The sequence below is a fragment of the Pogona vitticeps genome, chromosome 3 (genome assembly GCF_051106095.1).
Source record: "Pogona vitticeps strain Pit_001003342236 chromosome 3, PviZW2.1, whole genome shotgun sequence".
NCBI classification, from domain to species: domain Eukaryota; kingdom Metazoa; phylum Chordata; class Lepidosauria; order Squamata; family Agamidae; genus Pogona; species Pogona vitticeps.
Window position 1 is genome coordinate 190,912,444 of NC_135785.1, and position 17,665 is coordinate 190,930,108.

The 17,665-nt window shown below is 37.8% G+C and overlaps 1 protein-coding gene across 5 annotated transcripts in view; it reads left to right on the forward strand.

Moving 5' to 3' along the window:
• Positions 1–17,665, forward strand: part of IL1RAPL1 (interleukin 1 receptor accessory protein like 1) — a 944,419-nt gene that overhangs the window by 326,534 nt on the left and 600,220 nt on the right. Inside the window, exon 1 of one of the 5 annotated variants that reach the window (XM_078390460.1) lies at positions 5,566–5,619. The exons of the other annotated variants lie outside the window; for them this stretch is intronic. The gene's annotated coding sequence lies outside the window, so the exon portion shown is untranslated. Of the gene's footprint in view, positions 1–5,565; positions 5,620–17,665 lie in introns of those variants that run through there. 5 annotated transcript variants of the gene reach the window in all.

The following is a 17,665-nucleotide window of genomic DNA, read 5'->3' on the forward strand; positions in this document are numbered from 1 at the left end:
TACAATACTGGCCATTAAAATCAAGAGATTATACATTAGTCAAGGATTTGTTATGAATTACTTAACTTCTGTTTACTTCTATTGGACTATGTTAAGCATGAATACATCTGTGTCTAACCAATGTTCCCCGCTGGTGATCATCCAACAGTAATTAGGTGGGCTTTTCTGGTAAAAGCACTTATTAACAAAGATAATAATCAGTATTTTTTTTAAAAAAAATCAGAATCCTCTTGCCTTTCCTTCTGTCAGCTTCCTTAAGCATTTTTCCAAGGAACATATAAACATATTTATACAATGCACGTTTCTGTTATCCGCATAATTGACCTGGTGGCTAAACTGATCCTCATACTAATTTGATTAAGATGTGAAGAACCAAACAATTTATTTTTTAAATAATGCCACTTCTTCCCTTTGTTTTCAGTAGCATTATTGCTTTGGGCACATGACACTGAATAATTTAATCATGTACTATGAGAAGTTTAGACTTAATTAGGAAGAAGATCAACATTGTGAGTGAAGGAGAGAAAGGGCACACCACAAAAGTCCAAAGTAATAATTAAACATGACTAAAAGCAAAGATTGTATTATGTGGTTGTTGTTGGCACTATATGGTAAATACCATGAACTTGTTGAAACTGCAGCAGCAACACTGAACTCCAGTGGCCACAGGGGCACTGGGGCTAGGCCACCATCATTAATTTTGAAGTATTGCTCCTCTTCTGTCAGAAGGCTGATCAGCAGAGATTTGTACTTTGGCAGAAAGAGCTTCTAAAAGGATTTAGGCTCTGTCTTCTCATTCAAGTCTGATAATTATACACTTGTGGCAACGTAGGCACAAAATTGTTGTAATACATTTCAATAAGCCATGGATTCTACTCAGATAACATAAGACACAGAGATTCAGTTTGATTCTGTAAAGTTATATATCCAAAGGCAGCCACCTTGCCTGCTTGGCCTGCTGGCCTGCTGGGTGGTAAATATAATTGCATCATAATGATTTTCTCCTTTCTTCCACCCAGCTGTGGTGGTTTATTGGCCATGTAATTTTGTTACCTTGCCTAAACACTTGAGAAAACTAACAAAGCAGCTCAAAAAGGATACACACACAGACACACACACAGACACACAGAGACACACACACACACACACACACACACACACACACACACACACAGAGTGGACCCTCGACTTACAGACGGCTCGACTTACAGACTTTTCGAGTTACAGACTTCTCTGGCTGCAAAATTTAGATTCGACTTGCAGCCGGAGAATCGACCTACAGACCAGAAAAAAACCAAAATGGAACAAAAATAGAATAAAATCTGCCAGTTGTGGGATTAATCGGTTTTCAATGCATTGTAGGTCAATGGAGATTCGACCTACAGACTTTTCGACTTACAGCCACCGTTCCAATACGGATTAATTCCTTAAGTAGAGGGTCCACTGTATATAATTCTTCAGAAACACAAGATCTGTCCAATGTCACTGTTTTAAAATGAATAAAACCTTCTTATTTTATTTTAATTTATGGAATTATTAATTCCTTTCCATTGGTTGTCAGAGGGGCCTTTCTACAATAACCTTATTTACTCATTCATTTCTACATATTTACATTTGGCAGGACAGAATGGCTCGCTTTACCTGCAATGTGAACATTGGAACATCCTCCCCCTTGAGATCCACCCGGCTCCCTCGCTGGGAGTTTTTATGAATTAACTGAAGACCTGGTTCTTCAGGCAGGCCTTCCCTCCTGACATTACTTAATTTCTTCCCCTGGTTTTTTTCATCTTGGATTATGTTTGCTTGTTTTAGTTTTTGTTAATTGATAGTTTTTTATTTTATTGGTTTTTGGACTGTAAACTGCCCACAGTAGATTCATCTAGGTGTATAAAAACCAAATAAATAAATAAATGTAAATAAATAAATAAATGAATAATGTGCCCTGTCCTGATATGTATCTCGATAGAATACACAAAATGGAGAGCAAAGCACACCCAGCAGTCCATAACAAGATCTTTCTTGAAACTTTTCTGGAGGTTGGGAAAATCTTCCAGAGCAGATTTCAAGAACACACAAAAGGGCATGGATGGACAAGAGAAAGAAGAAGCAGATGTATGCCAGTGTAACACTGGGTTCTGGCCTATGTACTTTCAGGTATATGAACTTACCACCTTTCTACAGATATTCTGCTGAACATATAGACATCAGAATAGGACCAATAAATATGATAAAGTAAACATGTAGAGACAACCAGCAAATGGGCCATACTATATTTTTCTGTTTATAAGATGATCCAATGTATAAGATGATACCCCCAGTTTTCTAATCCCAAAATTTGAAAATTTGCACAATCACACCCCTTTGGTCCTGAAGCCCTTTCATGGCTGCTTCAGGATCAAAGGGGTGAGATCCTGCCACCCTTTCATGGCTGCTTTACCCTGTGGCTTTGCAAAAGGCAGGGAAAGCGGCTGCCTTCCGTGTATAAAACGACCCTCAGTTTTTTGTCTAATTATTTAAGTTAAAATGTCATTTTATACACGGAAAAACACAGCAAGTTCTTGGTTTCTCACTCTTCATTTTAACAAGATTTCTCTATTCAGTATGGGAGGAAAATTGTATTCTGAAATTCTCTTTTTGTGATGACAGGTTTTTTTTTGCTTCTGCATAGCTTCTAGGTACCATCTAAAGAGAAGGTGGGGAGGGGGTAAGGAGAGAGAGACTGATATGACTTTACTGTGCCTTATCTGTGGGTTTTTTGCACCAGACCTTCTGTGCCAGAAAACAATGTTCCTATGTGAACTATGTCCTTTTGTGCTGGGGCATAAAGGCTTGGATGCCCCATGTCTGGGAAACAACTATGAATAAGATGCTTCCTCTGCCTGCAAAGACTAATCCACCAGCAGTAATGACCTGGCATTGGTTACTTCTGGTTCATTATTAGGACTTGGGCAACATTAGTAAAGACAATGGAGAATGCAAGTAGGAGCAGTAGTAGAAGAAACCAAGATACTTTATTTTTAGGAACCTCCATTATTGATCTTTATAGGTAGAGTGGAGGGGAGCAATTGTCAGCTACACAATAATAGAAAAGTGAAGGTGGAAGGGACCTACAAGGCCATCAAGTCCAACCCCCTGCTCAATGCAGGAGTACAATCAAATCATATCTGCCAGCTGATTATCTAAGATTTTCTTGAATGCTTTCAGTGTTGGAGCACCCCTCACCCCTCAGTTTTCTTTTCTCAAGGCTAAACAGGCCCAATTCTTTCATACTTACCACATAAGACTTGGTTTCTAGCCCCCTGATCATCCTTGTCACCCTCCTCTGAACTTGTTCCAATTTGTTAGCATCCTTCTTGAAGTGTGGTGTCCAGAACTGGACACAATACTCAAGATGAGGCCTAACCAGTGCTGAATAGAGGGGGGACTAGCACCTCGCGGGATTTGGAAACTATACTTCTATTAATGCAGCCTAAAATAGCATTTGCCTTTTTTGTAGCCACATCACACTGTTGGCTCATATTTAGCTTGTGATCTATGACAATTCCAAGACCCTTCTCGCTTGTTGTTTTGCTGAGCCAGATATCCCCCATCTTGTAACTTTGCAATTGATTTCTTTTTCCAAGGTGCAGAACTTTGCACTTATCCCTGTTGAATTTTATTCTGTTCTTTTCGGCCCAGTGCTCAATCCTATCAAGGTCAATTTGATTCCCCCCCCCCCGTCTTCTAGGGTATTAACTATTCCGCCCACTTCTTAAAACAATAAAACAAAACACTCCCAGGTTTCCAGTTGCATCTGCTTGCTAGCTACATTGTTCTAGTTCTAGTCAATGTGAAACTTTTCATTAACTGTATAAGAACAAAAAAGCCAAAATGCTACCTATCCATTAACAGTGCAAGTGGTACCAAGAACATGCCAGCAAGCCCTGTTCCCAGTTCAGCCACAGATGGTTGGGAGTAGAGGGAGAAGCTCCTTCGCCACACCTACAGTTTTATAATACCCGAATAAAGCCTCTACGTACCACAGAGGTACACAGTATTTGTTAAATATTATTTGTTAAATTAATAAATAATGGATTCAGGTTAGATTTCTAACTAAAAGTGCCAAATTCTTGAAGAATCTCTCTGGAATGTTTACGGGAGCATTTAGCAACATGTGTTTGGGGAAATGTTATTATTTTTATCAACTTATGCCATATTTGTTTTCCTTTCTGTTATAACAGAATATAAATAAAATGAATCAATAAAAAGAAAACACATTTTTCCACAATTGCAAGTAATTTTGTGTTCCTCCACTTCTTTCCCTGAATGAGGATTCAGGAATTGCCAGATCTTTGGACTGGCTGCTTAGTAACATATTTCTAGGGCAAAACAAATATACTTAGTCATTAATTGGTGCATGAGTTTTGTTTGTGCTTGAGATGGAACTGGACATGAAATTGCACAGAATGCTTCTGAACATTAGTCTGGCTGGAACACTTAGTTTTCCCCCTTTGCATTTGTATTCATTTGCGGAAATTGCCTTGGTTCAGTTCATAAATCATGTGAAATTGTTCTCCTTGTACAAATATTTTTATACAATGCATATAGTACATGGGCTTTCTGCTTGTGTCGTGTCTAAAGGACTTGATATATTTAATTTGGAGTCTGTGGAATGCTGGGTTTGTGTCTCATGAATTCAGATGAAACTTTGAAAAGTAAAACCCCTACAAAACTAAAATCAACTCCTGTAAGCCAAAATCATTATTTCACAAAGAACCTTGAGTCTTGAGAGTAGATACCGTTTAATGTGTGTGACACTTCAGTAATTTCAAATATGGGTTATTATTTTGGATAAATGTAAAGAGAAATGTAATATAGTCTCTCGTTTTAATATTCTTGTTATTGTATTAGAAAAGACAGTGAATATTTTAAAGAACATTGGTTGACTGTGCAGTTAATTATAGATGAAGTTTTCAACATCTGTGGGGGCTCTATGTTAAAATTATGACTTGAACAATTAACAGCACAGATGTGCTCTTACATAAGTACTGCTGAGGGTAGCCACTTGCAGATGAATGTCTGTAGAATCAGAGCCTATGTTTCTTCCTGAAGACTTTCTGAGGTACCTGTTTATGTTTTACATATGACAGAAATTACATCTGACAAGAAGTAGATATTTGAATGTACTGGTGCTTCTACTGTCACTGTATGTCACCACATTTTAAAAAATGTCCCTGCCCTTAGTGGTGTGATACATGGATTCTGTGCCCTGTGGTGGTGAAGTATGAGTTCTCCTTTCAAATGTGATGGAAAACAGAAACATTTGGACATCCACTTTCCAGCACAGCTTGTATCCCCTGATTGCCAAAGAGCACACTTACAAATCTCTTTGGGCCCAGGCTAAAAGTTACAAAGAGAAAACATGCTAGACAGGTAACAAATGCCTTCACTGAAAACAGTTCACAAAACATTTCAGGAGAAACTCTTTTATTATCTTTCCTTTCCTTACCTACCTACCTCTTTCCCTACTTCCCTCACCCTTTTTAAATATTTTCTGCATTGTGTCTCCTTTTTCTGTTAGGTGGATTTACAATTATATTGCACAGGATCTGCATTGCTATTAAATAGGTTGATTCAAAGGTATGTAGTTTTTTTAAAGCTTTTGAGTGGAATGTGTGGGCAAATAAATGTTCCATTTTTTGTTAACGTGGCTGGTTTGCAAGTAGGCTGCTTTCCGGTAATGTAACAGCTGAAAGCAAACATATTCAAATAAAAGAATTGTGCAGTGCCGTGAAATGCATCAGGTATGTTTCCAGAAGGCCAGCTTAAATTTTGCATGTGCAACATGTGCCCAAACCTAATTTTCATTGCCATGATATGCACTCATACAAGATCAAGATAAAGCCTGAATTCTGAAGAGAATATATGCAGAAACAAATGATATAACATTGTGGTCAAACTATGGATAGCTGAGTGGTTTAGGTATCTGGCTGCAGAGCCGGAGGTTGGGAGTTGTACTTCCTTGAGAGCAGCTGGACTTGATGATGCATAAGATCCCTTCTAGCTCTGCCATTCTAAGGTGGTGCTGCAGTTTTTACCTTGTCTACTAATTTTATTTCATTTATGTTGCTAACCAGCTTGATTCTTAGATTAAGGCATATAAAACTTCTGAAACATTAGGGTAGTGTGTTAAAAAGGCATGACCTGAAAATGTGCAATGGTTCAGTTAATAGAGCAATCTAAACCTCCAGATCTAATGACTGCAGGTAGAGGGAGGTGAGACTATGCTAGAGGTCTCCTCCCACGGACAGAGTTTTGTCAGTGAAAAGTTAATAAGTCGAATCAGCATTTCCCATAGGAATGCGATGAAAACCGATTAATCCGTTCCGGCTGTTTTTTGTTTGTATGTAGAGGCGCCGTTTGTAAGTCGAAGCATTAGTTCCCACAGGAACTAATGAAAAACCGGTTAATCCATCCTCTACCACTAGGGAGAGAATTTTTTTAAAAAACCTAAGATGACTTAGGTTTAAAAAAGGGCAGGAAAAGAGGGAGGGAGGGAACGAACACCTTTTAAACAAAACTTCTTTAAAACCAAGCAGCTTTAAACCAAACCAAGCATGTTTTAAACCAATTTTTACATTTTAAAATTACGGTATCAGGCAGTACCAGACAGTCCAAAGTCCATTTCCCACTTTCCCCGCAGGTTTTGTTCGTAAGTCAAAGCTCCGCTTGCAAGTCGAAGCAAAATTTTGTGAATGGAGCTGTTCATAAGTCAAAATGTTTGTATGTAGGGGTGTTCGTACGTTGAGGCACCACTGCCATTTTTGAGCTGCTGGAAGAAAACTTCCCACTCATAACAGTTAACAACAGTCAAACCCATTTTAATTTGACAGAATTTGCAAGATGTTATTTTGGGGAGGTTCATAGACCAAACCACTGTATTCTTTTTCATTGATTCCTGAAGAAGTGAAAGATGTAAGATATTTACAGCTGTGTTCACAATGATTCTACATGAGAGATAATGAATCTTGATTTATGATCCTCTAGTGGAGAACTTATTGGTGAGAGCTGCTGATTAGTAAGAGATACTGAAAAAAGGATTCGGGAAAAAGAATAGTTTGAGAATTGACACAATTAACTATAACGGTTTCTTGGAGCAATTGTGGTGTGTATCAGTCTGTAGTTAGAGGATCTAAAAAATACATTATTCATTTTAGTCTCTAATGATTCCGTTGTGAGCAAAGCCCCTGGAAAACAGTTCTAGTGTTTCCTTCAATAAAATATACTGAGTGTCATGAGTACATAATTGAAATTCATCTTTACTAGAGCTCAGGAAGCTTGTAGGTTGTGAAAGGTGAATATAGTGACATCCTTATATTTTGGTAAATAACACTGATGCTTTCCTACATTGATTTATTGGAGGGAAAAATCTTCCTAATACAAGAATTGATCCCTAACTATCTATACCAAGCTAGCAAGAGGTATATTGACCTGGCATTTTTACAGATTCAAAAGAAGTTGCTTTTTGAGTAAGAAAATACCTCAGACTCTTGACCCAAACCAAAGCAAATGACAAAACAAAACTCTTCACATGATATACCTGTAATATTTAAAAAGAAATGTTTTAAAAGCTTCCTGTGTTTCATACAACTCATATAAAAACTGTTTGTTCAAAGACAGGAGCACTGCGGTAAGTCTGCAAACAGGAACAGAATATTTAGGATAGATGGTGCCTTAGGGTTCTATCCAATGGTATCAACCATCAACGGATAAGCATTTACCAGCCCAAGGCTTCCTGGAAACCTCTCAGTCTGTGCCCAAAGCAGGAAGCTTTCTGGAGCAGGATGCTGCTGTGGGGAATGGGAGAAGAGGGGAAGTATTATTTCATGATTCAGAATCCGCTTGTGAAATGTGATGTTGTCACAGGCTGTCAAGTCAACTCTGCCATATAGTGACTGTATAAATGAGCAATCTGTGATGTCCTGTTCTCAACAGCCCTGCTCAGTTCTTGTAAACTCAAGCCTGTCCCTTCCTTTAGAGAGTCAACCTATCTCAAACTTGGTATTCTTATTTTCCTGCTGCCATTAACTTTCCAATAATTATTGCCTTTCCCAATAATTATTGCCTTCTCATGATGTGCCCAAAGTACAACAGCCCTGGTTTCATCATTTTTGGCTCCAGAGACAGATCCCACTTGATTTGCTCTAGGATCCACTTTTCATCTTTCTGGCAGTCCACTGTATCTGCAAGGCTCTCTTCCAGCACCATATTTCAAATGGATCCAAAAAAATTCCTCTTAGTTTTCTTCAATATTCAACTTTCACACATATACATAGTGATTGGAAACAGTGTGGATGGTCTTGCTCTCCAGTGACACATCCATACACTTGTTGATCTTTTGGTAATTTCAGTCCTGCTTAAGCACTTTCTTATTTGATTTTTACGAAAAGTCATTTCAAGTCCTTGCTGCTTTCTGTCAATAAAATGGCGTCATCTGCATATCTTACATTTTGATGTTTCTGTCACCAATTTTAACTCCTCCTTCATCTGAATCTAGTCCAGCTTTCTGTATGATATGTTTGTATACAGATTGAACAGGTAAGGGGATAAGTTGCACCTTTCTCTGAAACCTTTGCCTATAGGAAATCAGTCTGTCTGTCCATTTTCTGCCCTAATGGTAGCTTCTTATCCACAGTACAGGTTGTGCATCATAACAATCAAGTGCTGTGGTGCACATCCATTTCTTTCAGAACAACCCATGATCCATGCAGTCAAAGGCTTTGCTCTAGTCTATAAAGCATAGACAGATCATCTTCTGAAACTGTTTGGTGTGCTCCAGTGGATATTTGCAATATAATCTCAACTAACTTTTCCATTTTGGAATCCAGCTTGACCATCAGGTATTTCTTACTCTATATAAGGTAAAAGCTTTTGTGGCAACACCTTGAGCCTCACTTTGCTTGCATGGGAAATTAGAGCAATGGTCCTATAATTATAATACTCCTTTGCATCTCCCTTTTTAGGGATCAGAATGTAAATAGAACATTTCCAACCTGTGTGTCTTTGTTTTATTTTCCATATTTTTTGGCATAATCTTGTTAGGATTTTGAGAGGTACAGTCTCTGTGACTTAAAATAGTTCTACTGGTATTCCATCTGTCCCTGGTGGGTTATTTCTTCACAGTGCTTTTAGATCAGTTTTCACTTCACTTTCTAGAACTGCAGGTTCTTCATCATAGGATTCCTCTTCCAAGAAATCTGCCATCTCTTTATCTCTTCTGTATAGGTCTTCAATATACTGTTTCCATCTTCTTTTTATTTTACATTGGTCAGATAGTGCACTTTCTTGTTGGTCTTTCAATATTCCTAATCTAGAAAGACCCTGATGTTGGGAAAGTGTGAAGGCAGGAGGAGAAGGGACGACAGAGGATGAGATGGTTGGACAGTGTCATCGAAGCTACCAACATGAATTTTACCCAACTCCGGGAGGCAGTGGAAGACAGGAGGGCCTGGCATGCTCTGGTCCATGGGGTCACAAAGAGTCAGACACGACTAAATCACTAAAAGCAACAACAACAATCTAGAAATTTAAATTTCCCTTTGATTTCTTGGATCTACTGTAAGAGATTTCTTGCGTCCCTCCTTTATTTGCTCCCCTCTATTTCATTGCATTGATTATTGCAATAGTTCTCTTTATGTCTATGTGACAATGTTGCATACTTACTCTAATAATTTTTTACCAGGGACTTTAGTCAGAATATTTGGAAACTATCTCACTTTCTATCTGCTCTATACTTCTGAATTAGAAGTCATACACCACTCAATCTCTAATGCTCTTGACTGAAGTCTTCAACTGTTAAATGTACTCAGAATATGAGCTTCAGTGTCAATTCATACTGGTTCATTTAAAATAAATGTCATGATTCTTGCAATACCAGTTTGATAGAAAACCCTTTGGGGTAAAATGACATATGTTCCGGGGATTTACTTTACAAGTAAAGTAACTGTCCTTGATAAAACGTTGCAGGTTCATTTGCAATTGTATGGGTGTTCCACTGGATTAATTATTATTTTTATCACATCATCTTCCTGATTTATCCTCTGTCTAGTAATCTAACCACTTATATGCACTTTGGGTACTTTACACAGGAATATCCTTAGAAAAACAGGCTCTCTCTGAGGAAAGCCTAAAAAATTTATTTTGACTGTGCAGGAAATAACCACTGGTGGGAAAAGAAAGCCTAATGTGGAGAGATATAAACAAAAATATGGTTCTGCATACTTGGATTCTATTTCAGCTGGGGTTGAACCAAAGGAAGGTTGATTCTGATAAAGTAATTGAAGGAAGGGACAAAGGCCACAGCAGATGGGCATCCTGGAATGAATAATCATGAAGAATGAAAATAAAACAGCCAACATTATGATGCCGTTGTACAAAATGCTGGTGAGGCCATACCTGGAGTATTGTGTACCGTTCTGGTCTATGCACCTCAAAAAAGACATAGTGGAACTGGAAAAGGTGCAGAAGAGAGCGGCTGAAATGATTTCTCCCTTATGAGGAAAGGCTACAGTATTTGCGGCTCTTTAGTCTAGAGAAAACGTGCCTGAGGGGGAACATGATTGAGACATATAAAATTATGCAGGAGATAGATAAAATAGATAGAAGGAAACTCTTTTCCCTCTCATGCAATACCAGAACCAGGGGGCATCCACTCCAGTGGAGTTTTGGGAGAGTGATAACAGAAAAAAAATATTTCTTTACCCAGCATGTTAGTATATGGAACTCCTTGCCACAGGATGTGGTGATGGCATCTGGCCTAGATGCCTTTAAAAGAGGATTGGACAGATTTCTGGAGGAAAAGTCTATCGTAGGTTACAAGCCATGATGGGAATGTATAATCTCCAGAGTCAAAAGGAAGATGCCTGAAAATGTCAGAGGCAGGGGAAGAGTATCAGGAGATCAAATATCAACTGGTAGTAATTATATGATAATGGTGACTTGGATGCAAAATTGCAATTCTTAAAATACTGAATTAAGAGAGAGAGAAACATTGCTGTTTATTAGGGATCTCTTGTGATACTTAAAAAAAGAGAGAAGATGATGAAAGAAATTGGTAGAGGGTCAATATACTGCATTTGTCATGCTAGGAATAAGAGGTCATTTTGAAAAACAAATGTGAGGAAAGACAGGGAAACTGGACGTTGTATTTTTATACAAACTTCTGGTAGTTCCCAGTGTCTGTAGTGAGACAGAAAGACGACAACACACAGCATAGCAACTACTTGGCAAGCCACCAAAGGGAATCTTCTTCAAAAGGAATAGAAGCATCACAAAGATTATCTCTGATTTAGGTTTTGACAAGTTAGCAGCTCAGCTTTCTGCACTGTAGGAACATTTATTTTGCTGACTTCAGCACAGGAGCATTAGAAATTGGGCCATGGCTCCACATCACAACCCAATGTCATTTCCAGGATCCTAGAGTGAAAGCTCTATGGGTATTATTTTGCTCCCTTCTTTCGTTAGGCTATATTATGAAGGGCTATTGTATATAGCAAATTGTATTACTTGTACAATCAATTTGTGCCATACAATAACCTATAGGTTTAGAAGAAATAAGTTGTTCCAGTTTTTCCTTTCAGAAAAAGTAGTTCCTCTAAATTCAGTATTAGAGAAGAACAGGCTTCTCATAGCATTCTGACACCAGGACATTTTGGCAGCCCCTCAAAATGACAATAGAATCCAAGTCAGCCATTCTCTTAATCCATTCAGTGAATACCCTTGTGCAAGATGAGTTCTCCACCACCAGTTTCACCATTCCAGTCAGAACTGTGATGCTGCGATGTGTCACAGCAATGAAACAGTGACTGCTACACTTTTTCATAAAAGCAACATGAAGTAATACAAGAAAGAACCATGTGGGCTCTTGAATTTAAAAAGGGTCTTCATCTCATGCTGATAAATATACTGTAGGAGCCAACCAGGCCTCAGAAGGGAGACCATTCCACAAGCAGTGTGCTGCTGCCAATATCTTCTGATGAGTTCTTTGTATTAACTGTTTTTGATGATGCCATGTTCAGAAGACGTTGCCCAGCAGAACCCAAAGTCCAGGAAGATTATGTGGGGGAAAGCATTCCTTCATCTACCTAGATTTTGGTTTCTCTGTGTTAGTGTGATAAGTTCTCTATACAATGCTGCCTCGCAAGACAAATGCCTCGCAGGACAAAAAAACTCACAAGACAAATGGTTTTGGCAATGGGGTTGATGACTCGCAAGATGAATGTTCCTATGGCCGTGCTTTGCAAGATGACTGTTTTCCATTTTTTTTGTTCCTGCCTCATGTTTGCTGATTTTTAAATGTTTTTCTATGATGTTTAAAAAGTTAAAGTTTTTTGATTGAAATTTTTGAAATCATCTGCACAATATGTATGGCTTTAAAGAGCACTTAATAAACCCTTTGTAAACCCAATTTGACTTTGTTCTGACTTTTTTTGCCCACAGGAATGCATTAATTAGATTTCAATGTATTCCTATGGGAAAATGCCTTTAGCAAGACAAATTATTCGCAAGACAACATTAACCATGGAATGAATTAAATTCATCTTGCGAGGCACCACTGTATACTGATTTGTCATACATCTTCCTGCTGAAGATATCTGATGAGCTATACAATACTTGTCATGGAATGAAGAACTTGGGAATTTTGCACATCAATCCACTGCATTGTTACCTTCTGTCTCACAATGAAATCAAACATCATATGGTAGTTTTTCAAACAGCTTGCAAATGTATTAGATGAAGGCAAAATTAAAGGGGAAAATGTGTTATGTGACGGGGATTAAAAATAAGAACAAAATATTATAGCATCTTAAAGACTAATACATTTGTTTTGGCATGAGTTTTTGTGGGTCAAAATCCATTTCTTCAGACAAATGGAATATTCCTGCTATGTCCTCTGTATTTATACACTTGCCCATGGTGGGATAGATCATAATTTGTTAAGAGTACAGACAATAGATAAAGTACTAAAGCATTGTTTACAAAGGACTAGAACAATCAAGATATTAATTACCTAAAACTGCAAATCATAGCTGGGGTGATGAGCTGTAGGTAGATTTGTCTGTCTTATAAATGCTAGTAGTTGTTTCTGGATCACAGGTCATAGTATGTCAAGAGACACAAGTCTGTTATAATTTTTTAACAAATACAACAAACAAACAAACCCAGATTATCATCACTGCAAAAGTATGTAATTATGTTATTAGTAAAAAAAAAAATCAACATTCTGGAAGGCATTTAAAAAATTAAAGGCAACCCAAACAAAAATTAACTTTCACATGGGACTTTGGATCACACTAAATGTGGCACAGTTGACAGTCTCCTGTACTAAGTTTGGGGAAGTTTGAGTAAATGGGCTTTGAGTTATGTTTTTTAAATCTACAGCTGCTTTACCCTCTCTTGCAGAAACAAGAGACTTTAAACATCCCCAGATTTTTTAAAAAAATCAAATAAATTGAAAAGACTAATTTTGCTTAACTTGAAAGAGAATGATTGGCCCTACCCAATTTTTTATGTGAAAAGAGGCCAGGCTGCAGACGTTGAAACACTGATCCTCAAAAAAGGCCTTTCAAAAGAGTAATACAGTGACTTGTGTGAAAAAGGCTTACCCTAAGACCATTCCAAAGTAAAAGCAATGTTGCATCCTTTTTCCTACTAACAACATGGGCATTATATTGTGCAGCAATATTGGGCTATTTACTGGAATTTTGAATCATGGATGCAGGAAGCACAATATCCCACATTCATAAACAGGAGTTGTTTTTTTAAAAGATTTGAATTAATATATGAAGTATACTAAAAAGCCTTGATCTTGTCTTAGACTTATAGTGATGCACTGGATTTTCCATGTAGCCATCTCTCTCTCTCTCTCTCTCTCCAATTTCTTTATTTCTCCAATAGCACTCTGAGATCCATAACAGAGTGTTGTTGGAGACTGAAGTTTTCTGAAACTGGTTTCCATATGTTCCCACTCGTAATGTCAGATTTGTATAATTACATGAAGTTCTTGTTCCATGCCAAAGATGTGAAGATTTCTCTGTAGCTCCCCCCCCCATTTCTTTGACTCCTTGCTGCATTTTTTTCCTATTTGTGTTCTGTACTAATTGTGAAACATTGTGCTTTTTAAACAAAGGAAATTCATGTATATTTTTACACATTTTCCTAATTTGCTCATTCATTTACATATTTTAAATAATTCACTTAACTACTTTTGTGTATGTTTTTCTATTCTGTGCATGTTCAGCTATTCTTAGTTGAAAGTAATCATTTTATGCATTGTTTCTCTAAAATGACCCATTAAGTCTCACTAATGTGTGAATTATCAAGATGCATTTCTTCTCCCAAGATGTTTCCAGACATGCAAAAAGGCAACTTTAATTAAGACTACTGGTGCCAATAAAATTCCTTTCCACTCCATTCCATGCCTCATAAAGTAATTAGTGAACATTTTAGTTGCAGTTTTTTAAAAAATACGAATCTTCTCTGTGTATCAATACTTACTAAAACATTAACTCTTTTAGCTCTCTTATTGGAAAATAAATAATACTAAAAGCTATTGCTACTGTTGTATGTTGTCAAGACGGCACTGACTTATAGAGACCCTAATAAGTCTTTCAAGTTGCAGTTGAAACTATACCCTATGTCCTTGCGATCCTGGGGAAGTAGAAACATTAGGCAATGTCCTCTTATACTGTCATTTGTATTGAGATCTCAGCAAGGATCTTCTCTCCCCTATTTTTCAAAAATTTCCTGGGAGATCCGATGAACTTTACATTATTTTGCTGCTCTCTGATAAGTTTTCTTACATTACTAGTAAAGTGTACAAATACTGCACTGCCACAATAGCTTGCCAAAGTCTTCTGACAACATAAGATCTTTGAGTGCCCCTGCTCTTGTTAGAGATTTCTTGTTTAACTTACTTTCTAGAAGAGTTGGGGTGGCATACTGATGGTTATATGTGTCTCCTAATTTCATTTTATGTCATGTGACTAGAGATGGGGATGAAGCACCAAAATGGTGCTTCATCTTGGTTTGTGGGCCATCAAACTTGATAACCCACAAACCACAAAATGCCCCCTACTGGCCCAACAAACCACGAATCAATTTAGATAACCTATGTGGCTATCTTTTAAAAGAAAACACGCTGTACCCCACAGCCCTTCTATGACATGCAGGCATAGGAAGAGGAAGGAAGGGGGACCCAAGCTATCCCCCAACCCCATTGCCTTTGCAAAGAGATTGGGCCTGGGGGTTCACTTCGATTATGCTTTGGGGAGGACCCAAGCGATCCCCCAGCCCTGCTGCCTTTGCAAAGAGAGCGGACTTGGGGGATCACTTTGATAGCTTGGGTCCCCCTTCCCGCTCATTCATAGGAAGAGGGGAGAGAAACCTGATAGACGAATGGACAAATATAAAAGGGTTATATTTGTTGCTTCATATTTGCCGGGGTCTCTGGACCTCAATAATACAAAGCAATGAATATCTGATGAATCAGCAATATTCCCTGAATATCGTGATTCATTTTCATATTTGTCCCCATGTCTGCATGTGACTGGTGTGATGTTTTAAAAGTTTCTATATCCTTCAATGCTGCTGGCTAACTCAGAACTTTTTTTTAACTTTAATGTCTTAAAGGAGACAGAGGGTGCATTGATGGAGTCATCTCTTGACCAATGTCTGTGATATTATGTGATTTCTATCTAAATAATGTATTCTTATCTTCCTGGTTACTGACATTAAAAATTGTTGTTGTTGTTGTTGTTGTTGTTGTTGTTGTTGTTGTTGTTGTTATACCTTAATTGCTGGGTGAATATTCACTACAATTAATGGCTTACTTGTAACTAGTTGTTTCCAAACTTTGCTTTTTCATTTTCCAACTATGTACAGAGATAGAGGAAATGTTTTGTCTGTACTTCAAGTCCAAGACAAACTCTCCATTGTGTCAAAAACCAGAAAACTAAATAAGTTGCATTTTCATTTTTGTAAATGCTTCATTAATATTATTCAGTGGAGCACCATGGTGATATTTTAAATGGGGCATAAATAATCAGCCAGAAAATCCCTCATTATACCAGGAAAAGATCATGATATATTTTGGAACGGAAGCTTCTTTAAAGTATTTCGGCCATATTCTATGGCCATTAAAGAATTGGCAGCTATATGGAAATGTTTTTCCAGGGTTCAGCATCATGCATTAAGACACTCTAATAAGAAACAGTGGTTCTACATTTGTTTTACATTATTACATGTGAGATGTTGCTTCATGCATATTCATCTTTTACCAGCTTCTAAATTGTGTGAAATGGAAGCAACCTATTTATTCCCACTTCCTATAATATTGTGTTATATTAAAAAATACTACTAGTTAAGGTTCATAAGTTTTAATCTGCTTTGTAAAAACTGATTAATATACGTAGGTTTAATATGTGCTGTCTAATCCCGTTGTAAGAAACGGCTGCTGCAATGCTTCTAGTTGTGCATGGCAACTGTGATTTAATTTAGTCAGATCGTGTTCTAATCAAGATGACTAAAGAATTAAATAAAACATTAAATGCAGGCTGTAAGTGACATCCACAATTGATTTCCTGTGACTGAATGAAAGTTGTGTGAAATACTTCTAAAAGGTAAAGGTTCCCCTTGACATTTTTAGTGCAGTCGTGTCCAACACTAAGGGGCGGTGCTCATCCTGTTTTTCAAGCCGTATAGTCAGAGCTTGTCCAAAGACAGTTTCCGTTGTCATGTGGCCAGCGTGACTAGGGGAGGAGCTGGGACAAAGCGACGGGAGCTCATAAAGATAGGCAAAATTTATTTAAACATGCAAACAGAAGATATACAGATCATCTTCTAATAAGAACCTAATCTTATTAGCCGCTCAGAGTGATATAGATGTATCAGATGGGCGGGATATAAATCAAATAAATAAATAAATAAATAAATAATGACTGAAATCCTTTCGCTCAGCATAGTAAGCCACACAAGTAGGCCCACTGAACCAATGGGGATTTGGTGAGTCTACTCCTCCATAAATTCTATTTATTCAAGTGGGCCTACTCCAGTTCCATTTCATTATGCTAAGCAACAAGGTTTCAGTCAGTGTCTTGCTTGTAAGTTTAAATATATTGTAGGTGTAGCAGCTATTTTCATTCATTGTTTGGTATTTGAAATGGTTTCCGTAGGTGGTTTCCTTTTCAACTCTCATTTTATGTATTTATTCTTATCTAGAAATCTCAGTATACAGTGGTGCCTTGCATTACGATGTTAATTCGTTCCAGCGAAATCGCTGTAGAACGAAAACTTCATAAAGCAAAATTTAAAAGCCCATAGAAGCGCATAAAAACCTGATTAATGCGTTCCTATGGGCTTGAAACTTACCGTCCAGCGAAGATCCTCCATAGCGCAGCCATTTTCGCTGCACGTGCAGCGAGGAATCCATCCCAGAAAACAGCAGGCGGCCATTTTTTTTACCCGACGGCCATTTGAAACCGCCAATCAGCTGTAGGAAAATCGTCCTTTTGTGAGAATCAGTTCCCGAAGCAGGGAACTGATCATCGCAAAGCGAAATCCCCCCATAGGAAACATTGTTTTGCGATTGCAAAAACTTCGTCGTTATGCGATTTCGTCGTAAAACGGA